Source organism: Musca vetustissima, unplaced genomic scaffold (genome assembly GCF_032173495.1).
Source record: "Musca vetustissima isolate MV318-11 ecotype Yass unplaced genomic scaffold, APGP_CSIRO_Mvet_v1 utg62465, whole genome shotgun sequence".
In the NCBI taxonomy this organism is placed as follows: Eukaryota; Metazoa; Arthropoda; class Insecta; order Diptera; family Muscidae; genus Musca; species Musca vetustissima.
The window spans coordinates 94,805-116,967 of NW_026872576.1; positions in this window are offsets into that span (position 1 = coordinate 94,805).

The following is a 22,163-nucleotide window of genomic DNA, read 5'->3' on the forward strand; positions in this document are numbered from 1 at the left end:
TTTTGGGACTACATGAAAGCATACCAAAAGTGGATTTTCCAGGGGCGAACTCCGGATCATAGACCTATATTTCAATATGGAAGACTATTACCTTAGGAGAAACTTAACCCTTTGTGGCCCAATGTTGCCCACAGGCAACAAAATGTTTTAGAGCTTACATATCACAAGAAAAATCTAAAAAATTAAAATTTTTGGTAAAGTTATGTGTACAGTACTAATTTGTGTATACAGTCCTAATTATTTAAATCGCTTCATATTCGAAATGTACGAATTCTGTCATCAGAATTATTTTTAATTCTTTTAAGGGTTAAATACATATCGCAGTTTCGAAATACGGCTGTCTAAAATGGATGGGTATTTTATAAGGGTGATATACAAAAACATCTGAGAGATTTCGTTACCTTCGGAGAACTTGAAATTCATATTACAGCCACTTTGATTAGGAAAAGCGGCTGAGACCTCCAACATGGACCATAAAATTCATATTACTGTCACCGAAAGAAGAACCTTTAACTAAGGAAGATATCCATAAGGTATTCTGTTCATTCATAGAAGAATTCTAGAAGATCCAGTTTTCTACAAATTTTTCCAAAGGTCTTTTCAATATTTAACCTCTCGATCTGTAGAAACATTCAGAAGATGTTCTACATATAGACGGCCTCCAGAAAGTATTCTAGTACTCTCTTTATGCCTTAGATCTTTAAAAGTCCCCCATATGGTTTTCTAGGTATATACTTCTTCCAGAAGGTCTTCAAATGTTTTATAAAAATGCTCTCAAAAAGGTCTTCCTCCTCAGAACACCACCGATGTTTTCAACATCTTCCGGGGACATGTTATAGCTGTAGAATTGAAAATCCAAAACGTTTCAAGCCATTAAGATTCTTCAGTACTTCGTCTATTCACAAAAGACCCAATAAGGTATTTAAGTTGTAAAAGACCTATAGATATTCTATTCACAGAAGACATAGAGAAGGTTTCTTAGATAGAGAATATTTCAACGTGTGCTTGCTATTAAATGTTGGAAGCTATAAAGATCTTCTATCTATAAAAGAAGCCCAGAACGTTTTCTAGGTAGAGGAGCTCTCATAAGGTCTCCTATCCATATTAGAACTGTAAAGAGCCTCCAAAAGTTATTCTATCTATAGAAGAGTTACCGAAGGTTTTCTAGCTAGAAAAGGCCACCAGGTTTTCTAGGTATAGAAGGTATTCTTCTCCAAAAGGTTTCAAGCTATAAAGACGTCTATTCATAGGACTTCGAGAAGTCCTTTTACCCGCCAAAGACTCAAATGATATTTCATCTATAATTGACCACCAGAAGTTATTGTATCCATAGGAGACTTTCAGATGATTTTCTGCTTAGGGAATACCTCCTGAAGGTCTCCTCTTTATAAAAGTCCTCTAGACGGCTCTTCAACGATACAAGACCTCTAAAACACATTCTATCTATAAAAGTCCTGTGAAAGGTATTTTATTAATCGAATAGATCTGAAGAAGATCTTCGATTAATACATAAGTCGTCTATCTATAGATGAGTAGTAAATATACTTTTGTTTGTATACAAATATCCATCTAAACGAAATCTCATAAAGAAGGCATTCTGGGTATTGGAGATCCATCCACGGAAGAAGACCTCCATAAGCCATTTCTATAGGCCTATGATTTGTCTTCCGTCTATAGAATGTCCAAAAGTCTTTTGTTTCCAAAAGATTTTTTACAGACCTTACACATATAGAAAATCTCTGCATGCCGAGGTTTCAATTAATAGAAAACCTCTAAAACGGGCTATACATCAGAATAGATGTCCATAAGGTATTTCTATAGACCTCTGATTGGTCTTCCATCTATAGAATATGTCCAAAAGTCTTTTGTCTTCAACAGACATTACACATATAGAATATTTCTGTATACAGAAGCACGTAGAAGTTGTTCAGTTCATAGAAACCCCTAAAAAACGCGCTGTACATCGCAATACTATTTATGCCTATGAATGGTTGTTCCTCTACAAATAATGAGAATTCTGTTTATTGGAAATCCCTCTACTGGGCAAGACCTTCAGAAGATATTTGTATAGGCCTCTAATTGATATTTCATCTACAGAAAATTTCTAGAGGTATTTTTCTGCAAAAGGCTTCCAAGAAATCTACTATAGACAAAATGCCCTCAATAAGCTCAAAGTAAGTCTCCCATCTATAGAATATCTCTCTCAGAGAATACCTTTTTTTAATGATATGATCTGTAACAGGTTTTATGAAGTAATCAGACCTATATGAAGTTTAGTTCATGATGTTTGTCTTTTGAAGTCCTATTTAGAGAATTTTGTTGTAGATGGCCCCTTAACGGCCTACAGAGTATTCTAGAGGATCTATTATGCTGCCAAAAGATCTTAGGCCTCTATATACATATTGAAATTCTTCCACTCATTAAAGGTTCTGAAGCTGTACATATGGGAATGAGCTCTTAAAGCCTTCCAGGAAACATATCTATATAGACGAACCTTCCTTTAATGGAATGTTTTTCTATATAAGACCTCTACAGATCAATATGCAGCTGGAAGGACTTCTCATCGTCTCCAAAAGGTATAATTCCTAGGCATTGTACTTGTAGAATGCTCCTGGAAGACTTGTTATCAATAAGGCGAGTATCAGCAATGTATTATGTAGATAGAAGAACTTCTGATGGTCTGTAGAAGGTAGCATTCCAATGACTTCTATTTGTAGAAAGGATTTCTATCTATAAAAATCCGCAAAGTTCTTCATTTAAGGTAAGTTCTTAATATTAGGTATTCCGTCTCTGCAAAATCTCTTCACATAGAAGTCTTCAATTTAATCAAGATCCTCAGAAAGTCTTCTGCAAAAACGCCTTTGAAAATCCTTTTAAGGTATTCCATATCGTTCTTTAAATATTTCTTAATTTCTATCCCAATTTAAATTCTCCCATTTCCCAAACATTCCAACCATAACCATTAACACTTCTTTTTGAACCACATCATTCAAAAAATTGCTTTCCATCAAACCAGTCCCGAAAAACATTAAACAGAGCCGTGTAAAAGAAGATACAAAAAAAGTGGAACTCCAACAACTGAAAGTAACAACATGTAAAAAAATAATCTGCCAGATAAAAAAATCCTCAGCCCAAGGAAGAAAAAAACCATTTAAGGATATAAAAGGATAAAAAACTTTATCATCATCAACAACGCCATCCACATAGCTATTTAGCCAAGGAATGGAAGTACGTACTGTTCAAATATTACAGCTGACAAAAAAAAAACGAAGAAGAAGTGGGAGAAGAAAAATAAAGTAAAAAAAGAACTAGGTCATCAGGTGTTTAGGAACAGACCCTAAATGGTTAGGCAATTTGAAATAATTATTGTGGGACTGTATAAAAAGAAAAAAACTCTGGTATTAACTGTAATGTTTGAGGATAAAAAATGGTGGGAGTGGTGGGAGTAGTGGCAGGAGGAGTGAGGTGAAGTGAGGGGGTGTTAAGTAAAGGGAATTGTAAATAGCAATTAAATGTCTTCCCCGCACAAAGCCTAAGAAAAAAGGGAAATAATTTCTGTTTCGAAAGGAAAGGAATTAATTATGTGATTTAGTAGTGGGAAAAATGTAAATATTTTATTTTGTGGTGCCTACTTTTAGGAGTTTATTAAAAAATATACACTATATAATAAGACGGAATAAAAGGAAGTTATGGAGTATAACAAATGGCAGCACTTTTCAAGCAATTGAAGTTAAATTAAGTACGGATTAAAATTCGTATTCAAATCATGCATAAATGTTTGAAATGTGGTGCCTACTTTTAGGAGTTTATTAAAAAGGTAACTATATAACCAGACGGAATAAGAGGAAGCTATGGAGTATGACAAATGGGACCACTTTTCAAGCAATTGAAGTTAGATAAAATGTGGATTTGAAATTCCTATTCAATTTTTGCATTAATGTTTGAAATGTGGTGCCTACTTTTAGGAGTTTATTAAAAAGCGGGCTATATAATTCAAAGTAATAAGAGGATGTTGTGGATTATGACAAAGGGGAACACTTTTTTAAATAATTTAAGTTAAATATATGTAGTGTCTACTTTTAGGAGTTAATCTATACTAATAAAAGATTAAAGAATATTTTTCAAGGGCCAACTGAGGCGTGGATTTATTAAAGAATATTTTTCAAGGGCCAACTGAGGCGTGGGTTTATTAAAGAATATTTTTCAAGGGCCAACTGAGGCGTGGATTTATTAAAGAATATTTTTCAAGGGCCAACTGAGGCGTGGATTTATTAAAGAATATTTTTCAAGGGCCAACTGAGGCGTGGATTTATTAAAGAATATTTTTCAAGGGCCAACTGAGGCGTGGATTTATTAAAGAATATTTTTCAAGGGCCAACTGAGGCGTGGATTTATTAAAGAATATTTTTCAAGGGCCAACTGAGGCGTGGATTTATCAAAGAATATTTTTCAAGGGCCAACTGAGGCGTGGATTTATCAAAGAATATTTTTCAAGGGCCAACTGAGGCGTGGATTTATCAAAGAATATTTTTCAAGGGCCAACTGAGGCGTGGATTTATCAAAGAATATTTTTCAAGGGCCAACTGAGGCGTGGATTTAACGATTCGCCAACGCCCAGCTAGAATCTTGAAATTTTGGGTGAGGGTCACTCTTGGTCCAAATGTGACAGATAAGGCTGGGTTTTTGGAAATTTTGGAAATGCGATACCATTTGTATTTGGCGAACCGATAGAGCTAGCTAGTAGTCGCTGATGGAGTGTAGAACAGGTGTAGCAAAGGGTTTATGGAAATTCGAACTATAACTATCCGAAAAGTACTAAAATGTACTTAATTTGGTACAAATTCGTAGCATGTGAATGGATAGAGCCAAATTTTTGAAATGTGGAATGCGAATTAGAGTTGAGATGTAAAGTCTATTTAAGGAGATGGTTTTGAAAGCGTGTACTCATGTGTACGAAAAGTACTATATGGTACTATATTTGGTACAAATTTATTATATACTAATAAAAGAGTAAAGTGATTAACTGACTGACTGATTTAACGATTCATCAACGCCCAGACGAAACGGCTGAAGCTAGAATCTGGAAATTTTAGGTGAGTATCACTCTTGGTCCAAAGGTGACAGATAAGGCTGGGTTTTTGGAAATTCGTACTAGAACCGTACGAAAAGTACTAAATATGGTATAATTTGTATTTGGCGAACCAGTAGAGCTAGAACTCTGAAATTTGGATTGAGGGTCACTGATGGAGTGTAGAATAGATGTAGCAAAGGACTTTTTGCAAATTCGAACTATAAGTATCCGAAAAGTACTGAAATGTACTATATTTGGTACAATTTCGTAGCATGTGAATGGATTGTGCTAAAAACTTGAAATTTGGAATGCAAATTAAGGTTGAGAATTAGGGTCGATATGAGGAGAGTTTTGGAAAGCGTGTACGCATGTGTACGAAAAGTACTATATGGTACTATATTTGGTACAAATTGGATTTGAAGGTACAAATCGAGCTGGAATCCTGAAAATTGAAAGTAACATTACCGATGGAGTGTAAAACTGGGATATGTACGCAGTTTTGGAAATTTTTACTTTTATGTGCGAAAAGTACTAAATCGTACTATAATTGGTACAATTTGGATTTGGGTGAACCGATAGAGCTGGAACAATGAAGTTTGGAGTTAGGATCATTGTAGGGATGTAGGATTAGGGTCAGGATTCAGTTTAACAAATTAATACTTATGCGTACTAAATGGTACTAAATTTGGTACAATTTAAATTTTGGGTGAACCAACAGAGCTGGAATCATGAAATTTGGAGTCAGGATCACTGTTAATGTGTAAGATTGAAATATGTAGGAAGTTTTAGAAATTTGTACTAATGTGTACTAAATTTGGTACAATTTAAATTGTGGGTGAAGCGATAGAGTTGAAATCATGAATTTTTATTTAGGATCACTGTGGAGGTGTAGGTTGGGGGGTATGTAGGAAGTTTTGGAAATTGGTACTATTGTGTACTAAATTTGGTACGATTTGAATTGTGGGTGAACCGATAGTGTTGGAATCCTGAAACTTGGATTTTGGATCACTGTGGGGGTGTTGCTTTGGGGTAAGAAGGAGTTTCTGGAAATTCGTACTACTTTGTACTAAATTTGGTACGATTTAAATTGTGGTGACCTGATAGAGTTGGTATCCTGAAACTTGGATTTTGAATTTTGGGGTAAAAAGGAGTTTCTGGAAATTCGTACTACTTTGTACTAAATTTGGTACGATTTGAATTGCGGGTGCACCAATAGAGTTGGAATCCTGAAACTTGGATTTTGAATTTTGGGGTAAAAAGGAGTTTCTGGAAATTCATACTACTTTGTACTAAATTTGGTACGATTTGAATTGCGAGTGCACCAATAGAGTTGGAATCTAGAAACTTGGATTTAGGATGACTGTGGCAGTGTAGGTTTGGGGTAGAAAGGAGGTTTTAGAAATAAGTACTACTGTGTACTAAATTTGGTACAATTTAAATTGTGAGTAAACCGATAGAGTTAGAATCCTGAAACTTGGATTTAGGATCACTGTGGGGGTGTAGGATGGGGTATATAGGAAGTTTTGGAATTGGTACTGCTGTGTGCAGAATTTGGTACAATTTGAATTGTGGGTGAACGTATGGAGTTGAAGTCATGAAACTTGGGTTTAGAATCGCCGTCGGGGTGTAGAATTGGGGTATTTAGGAAGTTTTGAAAATTCGTACTACTGTGTACTAAATTTGGTACAATTTAGATTGTGGGTGAACCAATAGAGTTGGAATCCTGAAATTTGAATCTGGAAATAGTGGGGGGGGGTGTAGGATCGGGGTATGCATAATGTTTTGTTGGATGGTTGAACAGGCTACTTATGGAAATAATGTGTGCTAAATGGAAAATTTGGATTTGGGTGAACCTTTAAAGCTCGAATCATGAAATTTGGTACTAAATGGTACTCAAATTTAATTTATGGTCGATGTTAATACACGTTTAAATATTTCCTACTTCTTTAATACAACTCAGTATTTTTTGATAATTATTTTTAAAGAGAATATTTAATTTCTGAAATTTATTGCCTACTTTTAGGAGTACTTTTTCATTATCAACTGTTAATTTATTATTTAAATTTGCCAGTTCATGAAAATAATTTTTTTTAAATTTCCTATAATTATTTACACTTGATTTTCATAACATGTCTTCACCTGAAAGCATAGGAAAGGGAAATTCCAAAATGTAGATATTTTTGCATTGTTGGTGCCTACTTTTAGGAGTTTACTATAATGAGTTTTAATAGGAAATAGGGAAAGTTGAGCAATTTGACAATTGGAACAACTTTGAATGCGACTTTTGAGGTAATTGAAGTAAAATAAAATGTGAATTCAAATTTTGAATTAAATGTGAAAATAAATATTTCAAATGTGGTGCCTAATTTTAGGAGTTTATATTATTAATAAACTACTAAAAGTGGGCACAAATATGGCCCACTAAAGCCATATAACATTTTTTCTTATTTAAATTAAATTCAAAAAATTTTACAATAATTTTTAAAGAGAATCATTAAATTTTTATATGTATTGCATACTTTTAGGAGTATTTTCTTCATTATCAGCTGGTAAGCATTCATTTGGAATATCTTCTTTCATGTTTATTATTTATTGTGGATTCCTATAATTTTGTGCACTTGTTTCTCTCCACATAATTTCAAACAAAAAAGAAAAAACCTCGCATTGGTCATTGCCACCATTTTCCTGACGCAATGCCAGGCCACATCAGGTCCGTCTCCAGCATTTGATTATCATAAATTATCTAATGATAAGCTAGGCGCATTTCGAAAAAACATGGCAAAACAAAATTTGCATTTACCTATGATAGCCGTTCATTATAGAGGGTAAAACTCCGCACTCTTTCATCACCATTACAAATTTTTAGCGGGGCAAAATGCAGTTCCCCTCCTCATGAATTACAAAAGGAGGATATGGTCGGAACAAAAACGTACTATGCCAACGACGTGAGGTGAACAAAAAGATCAGCTACAATTTTAGCTATTGTAAAAATGTAACAATAACACAGACACACTCAAACACTACAGCTACACTATGTAGTAGCTGACGGAAGGAAGGCAAACACTGTCAGGACAGACGGCCAGGCAGACAGATACAAAAGATAGGCAAATTTAGCGTTCGGACAGACATTTTGATAGGCTTCAACTGTATTATAGACACACACAGACAGACAAAGAGTGAAGTAAAAATGGTAGTAAACTACCATAAACAAATCCAATTATGTAAAGTTCAAACAAAGGTTACAGAGTAGTGTTGTTGTTGTTGTTGCCGTTTTTGTTGCTCTTGGCTATCTGGGTATAACAATTTAGCGGTAGCATAATTTTTATTGTTGTTGATACTGCTGTTGTTACAGTTGTAAACGTTTGTTGTTTTTTTGTTCAGATTTATTATCATGATCGTCAACAAAAATGGGGAAAACAGTGTAATGGAGTAGTCGAAAAAATATTTTTTGTAGTGCATAATTTTAGGCTCGAGCATACATTTTTTTTTGGATGAAATATTGGTAAATGATTTTATCTAGATTTTTGAGTTCGTATTGACATATCCACTTCTCTTACAATTTTCAATAAAAATATAGCTTTGTGTTCTGTTATAGTAGCTACTCCTTTCTATTCAAACTAGTTCCGCAAGAATTAAATATTTACTCTTGCGAAACTATTTTCAAAAGAAAGGAGTAGCGACCATAACAGAACCCAATGCTATATACCGTACACATGTGTATTATAAATTTTTCAAAAACTTAAAGTTTATCTAAGTTTGTGTAAAAATCATTTCCAACAGGGAAAAACAAACTTCGGTAAAGTTCGAATCGAATCGAAAGGGTTAATTACCCTAACAAGGTCCATAACAATAGAATGGAAAGGGGTAGTTACCATAACAGAGCCCAAAAAAGGAATATTCTGCATAAGTGGAAGAGCAATCGCGACTCAACAATCCAAGACAGACGGGAATTCCGCGAAGAAAAAAGGAATGTAAGATCGACAGAACAGTCTTTGAACGAGGAAGCTGATATGTTGGGGGGAAGAAATCAGAAAGGATATAGATAAGATCAAGATCACATAAGAAAACAAAATTAATTTCTGGGGCATAGAGGCGGAAACTGACCAGGCTGAACCGTCAAAGCAAGTGCTCAGAGCGCACACATTTCCATGGGAAAAAGCCTGACCTTCCCTCCACTTTCTCAAAACTGTGAAGAGACTTAAGTCTTGGAGACAGTCAACCGAAAGTTAAAATAGACTGTCACGAGAAACCAGACTGAACGGAAGAAGATTGTAGCGACAACCGATACGGAACCACCATTTTATGCGAATGTAGTCAGGAGATATTCAACGCATTAATCGACAACAACAGCTCTCCTTACTAATTATTCGGACCTTAATAAACCTCTGCAACAATTCGAAACGTTTGATGTCCTTCTCACGAATGATTTGGACCTCTGAAAAATTCTTCTCTAAAGACTTCGGGTGGGTATAGACTTCCTCAATAATAGAATTACTGAAGAAACGCTTACTAATGATTGGGATCTTTAAAGATCCCTTTACTAATAATTCAGACTTACCTTTCCACTAATAATTCGGACTTCTGAAGCCTTTCACCATTGAAATCTTTGTCAATAATGCTTTAGATCTTTAAAGATTTCCTCACTAAACTTTTTGAATATCAAATAAGGTAGGTCGAACGGCTGAATGTCGCCTCGGTAATAAGTCGAATATCTAAAGATCTTCTCACTAATAATTTGGACTTCTGAAGTCTTTCGTCACTGAAATCGTTTTCAATAATGTTTTCGACCTTAGAGGTCGAAAACATTATTGACCTCCTTACTAAATATTTTGAATATGAAATGAGGTCTTTCGAGTTCCGAATATTTAGTGAGGAGGCCTTTAGATATCTAAAATTGTTATTAATGCTTTATTTTCTAAAGGTCTCCTCACTAAATCTTTTAAATATCAAAAGATGTAGTCGAACCGCTTATTGTGACCTCAGTAATAAGTCGAACCTTTATAGACCTTCTCACTAATAATTCGGACTTCTGAAGTCTTTCACCACTGAAATCTATGTCATTAATGCTTTAGTCGTCTAAAAGTCTCCTCACTAAAAATTTCGAATATCAAATGAGTTCTTTCGAGTTCCGAATATTTAGTGAGGAGACCTTTAGAGATCTAAAATTGTTATTAATGCTTTATCCTTTTAAGGCCTCCTCAAAAGATGTAAGTCGGACCGCTGAGTGTCACCTCAGTAATAATTCGAATCTCTATAGACCTTCTCACTGATAAGTCGGACCTCTGAAGTTTTTGACCACTGAAATCTGCGTCAATAATGATTTAGGCCTCCTCACTAAAACTTTTGACTATCAAGTGAGACATTTTTTTAAGGCTTTTAGAGGTCTTGTCATTAATGCTTTAGACCTCTAAGACCTCCGATCAAACGACTTGAAAGTTCCTAAAAATCTATTCGAACCTCTTTTGAACATATCATAGCCCAATGTGCACCATTTCAAAACTCCTCGGAGTTATGGATTATGTGGAGCTATAAAATGGTTCAAGTAGGTCTATATAAGGGTCTTATAATAGTCTATGCGAAACACTTAAGACCTCTTCACTAAAGCAAAGTCTATTCGAACCACTTGAAAGTTCCTACTAATCTATTCGAAACTCTCTAGATCGCATCATAGCCCAATCCGCACCATTTCAAAACTCCCTGCGGTTATGGATTATAATACTCTATGAGAAGCTTTAGAGTAGTCCGAATAGATTAGAAATACCGTAAAAGAGGACTGAATCGGTTCTGATGAACTCCAAAGAAGTCCGAGTAGGTTATAAGGAGCTCAAAAGTGTTGCGAATGGGCAACGAAGAGCTCAAAAAGTCTCATATTTTTAGTGGGATGATATTACATCCCATGTGAAACGAAAATATCAAATTACAGTTCATTCGGTTGAAAAACATGCCTCAAGAGAACAAGAGAACAAATATTAGATTGCAGATCTATCTATGAGCAGATCTATCTATGAGAATCAATATTGATCATTTTTGGTAAGGAGATTTTGTATCCAATGGGAACCTCATATATTAAATTTTAGTCAATTCGATTGAAGAACGTATTTAAAGTCGGCCAAAATACCGAATAATGGCGGTAGGGTTCTATGGGAGCTAATCCGAAACAGTTTTTCGAATCAGTAAGAATCAAAAACATTATACTGCAGCTGATTTTGGTTGAAAAATGTGCCAAAAATGGGGTTCTGCTATATATGGACAACCTGGAAACTAAGGCCAATATGAAATTAGAGACAATTCAATTGGAAAACGTGATACCATAAACCGAATAATGGAGGCTCCGCTCTGTGGCGGCTACCTTATAAAGTAGACCAATATTAATAATATTTGGTGGACAGATTTCTTACCCAATAAGAATGAAAGATATGAAAACCAAAATACCAATGAGAATAGAAAATATGAAATTAGAACCAATTCGATTGAAAAACAACTTTTAGAGCCATCTCTAGCCAAAACATGAACCCATTCAAAACCCTAACCTGTTATAGCAGATTTGGTTGAAAAAATGTGCCTAAAGTCACAAAAAAAAATAGGGAACTGATATATACCACTTTCATTTTCAACCAGTGAGCGGAGCAGAATTGTCGGTCGGGGCCGATTATACAATATCTTACACAACTACCACGGAACTCTAATTTCCTGATCATTTTCATTGCGAGCCTAGGCAATATTTCGTAATAGCTACACCCTCTTGACCGAATAGAAGTCAACAAATATTACGAATATTCTGTATATATTCAGATCTAATTACTTGTTCAGATTCCATTCACAGTGGGTTGTGTTATAATGTTCGGCTTTCAATTGTAGCCTATAGATCGACTCGGAAAAACACAAACAATTAAGTTTTCGGTCGACTTCATATATTTTTATCTGATCATCACCAATAATTATAGGCTTTATCCTTGACAATACCTGGATCCTCATGGAAAATTTCAAAGCGATCAGCGCTATATTTCTGCCCTCTAATGTGGTAATGGATTACTAAATAATATATGAATACATAAGCACCTGTAAATATTTAAATGTAACTCCCACATCCGAGTACATACGACAATATAATTGGTATAAATTTAAAGGTCGCCCACTACTCTTGGATATACTATCAACTCCTCGGGTCTATGTCCTTCAGGGGTAAATATACACGCTTTAGAATACAAATTTTTGTCATTTTTCACACAAAAGTCAGGGTCCATTTGACCCGCTAAATACTGACCGATCTTTATCAAAACAGACATGCTTATTCTTTGGCCAGATCCCCTTCACCATGCAAAAATTCGCGGTGTTTGGGCCATAATTGCGGCCTCTGGAGCGACCAGAAAAACCGACAAAAATAAAGTTTTTGGTCCATTTCATCCCCTAAATATTAACCGATCTTTTCCAAAAACAATAGGGGTCTTCATTGGCCAGAACCCATCCTACATACAAAAATTCGTGAAGATTGGTCCATAACTGTGGCCTGTATCGTGTTTACAAATTGTTACAAACTAAAAATTTACAAATTGTTACAACTAAAAATTAGTCGGCCCTTTTAAGCCACGTTCAAGAATAGTGTAGGGGTTTCAAAAAATATATTTTCTAAGGTATTATCAGACATTTCATGTACAAAATATGTTTTGAGGGATTATCAGAGTCATAATCAGGGAGAAACAGCCATGTCATATTAGAGGTGCTACGTCAATTTTTAGGGTAGTCCATCAGAGCCAAGGATGTTTTCATTGAATATTTTTTGAGGTGCAACCAGATCTATAATTGAGAACTCATCAAGAACAATCCCATATCGGAAATGTTTCATGAATTTTTAGGAAGGACCATCAGAGTTTAAAGAAAAATGTGTTGAAGGAAGATCCGATCATAAACAAAATACGATCAGGTTTATAGTGTGGATATATAATAGGAATATATTTTGGTAACTAAAAATCCGCCTTATTTTGTATGCCAAGTAATCATTAATTGTGTAAGGGAAAATTCTCAAAAAAATGGTGTCTACTTTTAGCCAAATTATCATAATTACATAATTAGCAATCCCACTTCGAAATATCAAAGAAACGCGTTTTCAAACACTGTGCCTCAATTTGTTCCGCTATTTCATTTATTATCCGCACATTTTTGTTTGGGGGACGGGGATGATAATTGGCATTTCTCTACTTTTCCCTTTATTTCGTATTCAGACTATCCACAATTGCTGTTGCGGCTAGTGAGGATGATGGTGATGATGACGAACGAGATAATAGGTCCGCCAGGCAGACAGACAGACTGGACGGTAGTTTAGTTTTCAGCAAAGTATGGTCGTCATCGTGGTACGTGTCAGTGTAAATCTGTAGCATTTTGGTGTCAGCTGTTATCACAAAACAATAATAAACAGAGAGACAACAACAATAACAGACAATAAAATAACAACAAAACATAACAACAGAAAACATATGTTTTTGCCCGTCATTGTTGTGTTAATTTCAGCGTTTGGCCACTAAACAGTAGTTAATAAGAGGTGGGTATGGTTGAGTGTGTGTGTGTTTTTTTAAGAAAAAACAGAAGAGAGTAAAAGAAAATAAGACAAAAATTAAATAATTTATTTTTGTTTTTCAATTTTTCGTATCAGTTATTTCATAATATTCAATCCGGTCAGCATTGTGACCTTTTTAGTATGCCGAGCCAAAGGTGGTTCATACCGGTAGTATAGCGACTAACTAACTAACGATATGTGGAACTAAAAAACATTTTTCAGCTTGTTGTTATTGTTGTTGTGGAACATGTTTGTTATGGGCCTAGGCCTAAAATATTTATATGTGGAGAGAGACGTTAACATTGATTAGGCCACCATTGTTTTGGGATTTTGTTGTTGTTTAGCTTTGTTTTGGATACGGCTTTTGATTGCGGGAGGTTGCCATAATAGCTCTGAGAATGGGGGAGAAGGGAGGAGGTTTGAATTTAAATTTTCCTAGGTTTAGTTTTTCGGATTTTTTTTTGCTTTTTTTTTTTTGAATTTTTGTTTAACAACAAGTCAAGCTGTCTGGTGGTTAGCTATTGTTTTGGGAGATTTTTACTGCATAGGTGTGCATTGTTTTCGAAGGTATTGTTTTGTTTTTAGTAGATTTTCTTTAGCTCAAGTCTTGCAAAAGTTTTTTTGAATGCAATTTTCAGATTTTTTGTTTGATTTTTTCGTTACTTTTTTTAGTTTTCAAATTTTTTTTAAGTTTTTTATACCCTTCACCACACTGTGGTACAGGGTATTATGTCTTTGTGCATATGTTTGTAACAGGCAAAAATAATCGAGATAGACCCATGGTTCCTTTTGAGAATATGGATAGAATCACTTTCTGAATCGATTTATGCATGTCCGTCCGTCCGTCTGTCCGTCTGTCCATGTTAAATTGTAAACAAAGTACAGGTCGCATTTATGATCCGATTTGGATGAAATTTGGCACAGCTCATTTGTTTGGCCCAAGGACGAACCCTATTGAAATTGGGAAAAATCGGTTCAGATTTAGATGTAGCTCCCATATATATTTTTGCCCGATTTACGGACTTTAGACCCTAAAAATCTTTCGATTTGCACGAAATTTGGCATAGCGTACTGAATTGAGCCACGAAAGATGTGTGCCAAGTTTCGTGAAAATCGGTTCAGATTTATATATAGCTCTCATATATAGTTTCGCCCGATTTACGGACTTTAGACCCTGAAAATCTTTCGATTTGCACGAAATTTGGCATAGCGTACTGAATTGAGCCACGAAAGATGTGTGCCAAGTTTCGTGAAAATCGGTTCAGATTTAGATATAGCTCCCATATATAGTTTCGGCCGATTTTTGGTAAATGGCGTACCAAAGTCCCTATATATCTTTCGATTTGCACGAAATTTGGCATAGCGCACTGAATTAAGTCTAGAATGATGTGTGCAAAGTTTCGTGAAAATCGGTTCAGATTTAGATGTAGCTCCCGTATATATCTTCCTCCGATTTAAGGTAAATGGTGTACCAAAGTCCTTATATATCTTTCGATTTGCATGAAATTTGGCATAACGTACTGAATTGAGGCTAGAATGATGTCTGCCCAGTTTCGCGAAAATCGGTCCAGATTTAGATATAGCTCCCATATATAGTTTCGTCCGATTTCATGTTAATGGTGCCCCAAAGTCCCTATATATCTTTCGATTTGCAGGAAATTTGGCATAACGTACTGAATTGAGCCTAGAATGATGTCTGCCCAGTTTCGAGAAAATCGGCCCAGATTCAGATATAGTTTCGTCCGATTTCATGTAAATGGTGCACCAAAGTCCCTATATATCCTTCGATATATTTGGATAGAGCTTCCATATATATTTTCCCCCGATTTTAAGTAAATTGGACATCAAACTCTTCATGCTAGTCAGGTTGACATCAAATTTTGCACAACGTACAAAATTGAGCATAGAATTACGTAGTTGCGTTTTCTAGAAGTACAGACATAGCCCAACAGGTAACCTATTTATATTTGATTGAAGTCGATTTATATAACTTATGGATATATAGGTAGATTCACATTTAGATAAATATCACATATTTTATTTCATCCAATTTCATGTTAATAGTCCTGTTTAATATACCCATAGTGGTGAAGGGTATCATATAGTCGGCCCCGTCCGACTTTACTGCTTTCCTTACTGGTTTTGTTTTGGTTTTGAATCTTGTTCAAAAATTTTTTTTCTTGCATAAAATTATTTTTGTTGTTATTGTTGTTTATTTTGTGATGATGATGGCGATGATTGCGTACATTGAGTGTGTATATGTCGTTATTGTTTTATTTAAATTGTATTTTTTTATACAAAAAATTTGTTCAGTAATTTTTGGTATTGTTTACTGTTGTTGTTGCTATTGTAACATAACAACCTTTGTTTATGTTCATGTTTCTTGTCAGATTTTTTTTTTTTTTTTTTTTTTGCTTTTCTCGTTTTGTGTAGTTGGATTTTTTTCTCAAATCATTCCATTCATTGTTTACTTTTTTTTCTTGTTTTAGAATTACAAATTTAAAATAGATTTCGCAAAAAGTACGTGTAATTATTTGAAAATAAACAACAACAAGAAAAATATTGAGAAAATTTTTTGTAATAAAAATTTCAAGAATTTCAAAATGTTTTGCCATTAACACCTGGATGGTGAAATATTTTTGAAATTTACTAATTACATGAATTGATGGAATTCGAAATTAATTTCAAGGCAATTTTTTTCAGGGTCCCTTAGAGGTAAAATCGTGAAATTGTAGAGAATATTGTTTTAAGGGCAATCATAGGATTTTTAAAAATATTAGAGATGCTGGCACATAAGAGTGTTAAACCGCGGATTTTTTTAGCAATGTTATCATGGAATTTTTGGAATATAGATTCGTAAGTACTATTAGAGTCATTAAAGTTTATGTCAAAGGGACATAATCGGATTTTGTAAAAAATGTATTTTATTTCTGGTTCACATCACATAAATAATTATTCAAATTTGAAGATTTTTAATTAATCGTAGTTCAAGGATATTTTCAGAATATTTTCTAAATCAAAAAATTTAGTGCCATCATTAGCACAAAAAAAGTTCAAACCTGTTTGAGGATATTCTCAGAATATTTTCGAAAAAAAAGCCCAAACCTTTTTTTTAAAAAAAAAAAAAAAAATATTTTGGCTGTTTAGGTTGAAACATTAACATAAATATAATTGAGGCTATTTAATCGTAGTTCTAATAATATTATTCAAACGATTATACTATGCGTTTTCTTGCCTTTAAGGATTCTTATATAATAAATCTAATGTGGGACATTTTTTGTAGAATATTTGGAGGTAAAAAATGGCGCCCAACAACAGGATGAGTATTTGGTTCGTGCTTTAAGATAATAAGGGCGAAATCTAGAGTCCCGCCGTATTATTTTTTTCCTATTCCTCACTGTAACAGACAACAAATTATATGAAAACTAAATTTTTTTCTCTAAAATATCAATGGAATAAAGTGGCGCCCAACGTGCAGCCAACTCAAATGTCAGTAAAATAAGTTATTATTCCTAACACAACACACCTCCCCCTATAAAGGCCCATAAGTTATACAAATACTACCTTTTTCAATTCTAAAACAGCAGAGGAATTTACTGGCGCCCAATGTGGAGCAAACTCAAATGCCAATAAAAGTGCTTATTTTTCCTATACCCACTGTAAAGGCCAACAATTACACAAATTCTAGATTTTTCATCATTAAACCTCACTAAAATTAAATGGAGCCCAACGTGGGGCCATATTAAATAGAATAAAATGTCATTAAAAATAATTTTCTTCCTATCCCCACGTATAGGCCCCCAAACTCCACATGTTTCGCCACTAAAACAACAGCGAAATTAACTGGCGCCCAACGTGAGGTCATATTAAATGGAATCAAATGTCAATAAAAATATGTTTTCCTATTCCCACGGTAAAGACCCACAAATTAGATTAATTCTACATTTTCGCCACTAAAACATCGATGAAATTAAATGGCGCCCAACGTGGGGGCAACTCAAATGCCAATTTTTTTCCTAACCCACAGTAAAGACCCATAAATTATACAAATTCTAACGCAAATGTCAATAAAAAATTGTGTTTCCTATACCCATTGTAAATGCCCACAAATTATACTAATTTTCGCCACTAAAATATCAGTGATATTAAATGGCGCCCAACGAGGGGTCATATTAATTATAATCCAATGTCAATAAAAAATAATACAAACAATGATTTTTCCATCCCCACTGTATATGTCCACAAATTAGACAAATTCTATATTTTCGCCACTAAAACATCAGTGAAATTAAATGGCGCCCAACGTATGGCCATATTAAATGAAATCAAAACATAGCACCTTTATTATTGCCACGTGTAAGATCTGACTCATTGATAAGAAAAATTCTGAATTTCTTGCCACTCAAACATCAATGAAAGCAAATGGCGCCCAACGTAATATCGAATGAAATGGCTCCCATATAATTCCCCAAATGTTCTGTATTTTCGGAGTTTTGAACGCATTTTTCGAGCTCTTATTGGGTAGCAAATTTCTCCAATAAAATTTACAAATTTAGGTTCATTTTTTTCGCGTAACCCCCATATAACGGCAACCCAAATTTTCGGTATTTTAGGGGTTTTAAGCGCATTTTTCGATCGAATTCACTGTAAATTGGTACTTTGAGTTCTTATTGGGTAGCAAGTCTATTCACTAAAATTTAAAAATGTATGTTAAATTTTCCCGGTAGCCTCCATATAAGGATACCTTCCAATTTTCGGTAGCCTCCATATAACAGTACCCCTCAATTTTCAGTTTGGGCATTTTTTGAGCGCATTTTTCAACCAAATTCGCTTTAATTAAGTATTTGGAGTTCTTATGGGGTGGCAAATCTCGTCAATGAAAATTATAAATGTAGGTCCATATATTCAGTTAGACACCATAAATTTTCACTATTTGTGAGCGCGTTTAATAGGTTAATTTTTTTCTGGTAGGCCCCATATAAGGGTACCCCCAATTTTAGGTATTTTGGGGTTCTTCGCTGAAATTTGGTACTTTGGGTTCCTATTGGCTACCAAATCCATCCACAAAAAATTTATAAATGTAGATTTATTTTTTCGGGTAGCACCCATATAAGGGTACCTCCCAATTTTCGGTATTTTTGTATAGTCGTATTTGGTAACAAATCTTTCTCCCAACATTTTAAAAAGTTGTTCTGCGATGAATATTTTCGTAGAATGTTTATATCCGCTGCGTGGGGTTTTACCAAAATCCATTTATTTTTCAATCCAATTTTTTTAAGATTTTTCCGCCATAATGATAATTTTTGGGGACACCTCTTTCATGAGAATACTATGGCTGCATAGGGTAGTTTTTTATATAAATTTAGGGTACATTTACAGCATTCTTTTGGGTTCGCTCATATCCGTTCGTTTTTTTTTTCATTCCAAATTTGTATTTATGTAGTTTTTCAAAAATACATTAATTTCCCAATCCAAAAATGTTTCCAAGATTTTGCGCCCTAACGATCACTTTGGGGACAACTCTCTCTCTTGAGAATACTGTGGCTAGATAGGGAATTTGTTTAATTAATTTCACGGATATTTTTGAAGCTTACTTTCAGGGTCACTTGTATATGTTCTGTAGGTATATATCATTCCAAAATCCATTTATTTTCCAACCCAATTTTTTCCGAACTTTCCATTTCAAGATATTCCGCCCTAATTCATTAATTTTCAATCCAATTTTTTAAGATTTTCCGCGCTAATGATCACTTTGGGGACACCTATCTCTCTTGAGAATACTGTGGCTAGATAGGGAATTTGTTTCATTAATTTGAAGCATATTTTTGGGCTCACTTATATCAGTTCGGTAGGTGCATACCTCTCATGGTAGAGTTGAGGGTTGATAGCATTCAATTTTGAGGTTTTTTGTAAGTATCTTTATTCACATGAATTGTAAAGTGCCAAGGACTAAACATTTCGCTCAATGGAAAGTTATAATCCATAGTCTGTGAGTGGAGATAAAAATGTTGTAATGAAGATTTTTATTTCCATGGAAAAATAATTTTTCGAATCTAGTGCCTAAAAGTATGCCTTAAAACGTTTTACAGTAATTGATAAATAAATTACTTTAATGTTTGTTTCGAAATCTGCATGTATTTATGAATAAAATATTCGGTCTATTCCCGTATACAAAAAGTAGTAAAACTTTTCAAATTTATAAAGGAGAAATCGAAAACAAATACATGCAGATTTCGAAACAAACATTAAAGTAATTTATTTATCAATTACTGTAAAACGTTTTAAGGCATACTTTTAGGCACTAGATTCGAAAAATTATTTTTCCATGGAAATAAAAATCTTCATTACAACATTTTTATCTCCACTCACAGACTATGGATTATAACTTTCCATTGAGCGAAATGTTTAGTCCTTGGCACTTTACAATTCATGTGAATAAAGATACTTACAAAAAACCTCAAAATTGAATGCTATCAACCCGTGAATAGATGAACACATCGTACATGATGTGCTAAATAAGATATCTATACGAAAAATAAAAACAAGAAATAAAAAAATGAGTTTTGAAAACAAAAACAAAAACACCAAATGACACAAAATAAATGCTGGTAGGAATCTCAGGTAGCAGCAGCTGACCTATTTTTCGTCTTTAGAATATTTAAGTACAAGCTGTCAGGATAATGTTGGGATAAATAAAAAATGAATGAGAATACTTAATGTGTCAACGGCTGTTAGAGGCATCGTTAGATAGAGAGATAGAATTGAAAACAAAACAAAAATCTGGGAATTTCTAAAAAGCTGTCAGTTAACATAGTAATGGAGAAGCAATGTTTTTAGTCTAATGCCTAAAAGTAGGCACTAGTTGTTTGCGTTAAACAAATTACTAAAAGTCAACGGCTATAACAATTTGAAAATACCAAGAATAAGTTCGAGGATTTTTATCTTCCTAAAATTATACGCCATTTTCCTAAGCAAAACTCCTAAAAGTATATACCACAAAGCTAACAGACAAATAATAAAACAACGTAAATTTTTTATATAAAAGTATTTTTAACCAAAATCCTAAAGACCATCATAACTGTTTATTGCGAATTTCTACAGATCTGCAAATTTCTAAAAATCTATACATTTCTTGAAAGCTTTCATAATAATAGTAAATATTTTTAGGCTCCAAAAAGTATATACTATTTTCCGAATTAAATAAATATTTTTAGGCTCCTATTTTCCGAATTTCTGAAGTAAACTTCTAAAAGTATACACCACACATTTAGTAGAAAGTGAGTAATACATTGAGATTTTTCAAACTTCCCAAAAGTATACCCTGTTTATACCCTTCACCACACTGTGGTACAGGGTATTATGTCTTTGAGCATATGTTTGCAACAGGCAAAAGGAATCGAGATAGACCCATGGTCGCTTTTGAGAATATGCATAGAATCACTTTCTAAGTCGATTTACGCATGTCCGTCCGTCCGTCTGTCCATGTTAAATTGTAAACAATGTACAGGCCGCATTTATTATTCGAATTGGATGAAATTTGGCACAGCTCATTCATTTGGCCCAAGGCCGAACCCCATTGAAGTTGGGAAAAATCGGTTCAGATTTAGATATAGCTCCCATATATATTTTCGTCCGATTTAATGTAAATGGTGCATCAAAGTCCCTAAATAACTTCCGATATGCACGAAATTTGGCATAGCGTACTGAATTTAGTCCAGACTGATGTGTGCCAAGTTTCGTGAAAATCGGTTCAGATTTAGATATAGCTCCCATATATATTTTTGTCCGATTTAATGTAAATGGTGCATCAAAATTCCTAAATAACTTCCGATTTGCACGAAATTTGGCATAGCGTACTGAATTTAGTCCAGACTGATGTGTGCCAAGTTTTGTGAAAATCGGTCCAGATTTAGATATAGCTCCCATATATAGTTTCGTCCGATTTCATGTAAATTGTGCACAAAAGTCCATATATATCCTACGTTTTGCACGAAATTTGGCATAACGTACTGAAGTGAGCCTAGAGTGATGTTTGCCAAGTTTAGAGAAAATCGGTCCAGATTTAGATATAGCTCCCACATATAATTTCGTCGGATTTCATGTAAATGATGCACCAAAGTCGGTATATATCTTTAGGTTTGAACGAAATTTGGCATAACGTACTGAATTTAGTCCAGACTTATGTGTGCCAAGTTTCGTGAAAATCGGTCCAGATTTACATATAGCTCCCATATCTAGTTTCGTCGGATTTCATGTAAATGGTGCACCAAAGTCCATATATATCCTACGTTTTGCACGAAATTTGGCATAGCGTACTGAATTTAGTCCAGACTGATGTGTGCCAAGTTTCGTGAAAATCGGTCCAGATGTAGATATAGCTCCCATATATAATTTCGTCCGATTTCAGGTAAATGGTGCACAAAAGTCCCTATATATCCTTCGAATTGCAACAAATTTGGCATAACGTACTGAAGTGAGCCTAGACTGATGTTTGCCAAGTTTAGAGAAAATCGGTCCAGATTTAGATATAGCTCCCATATA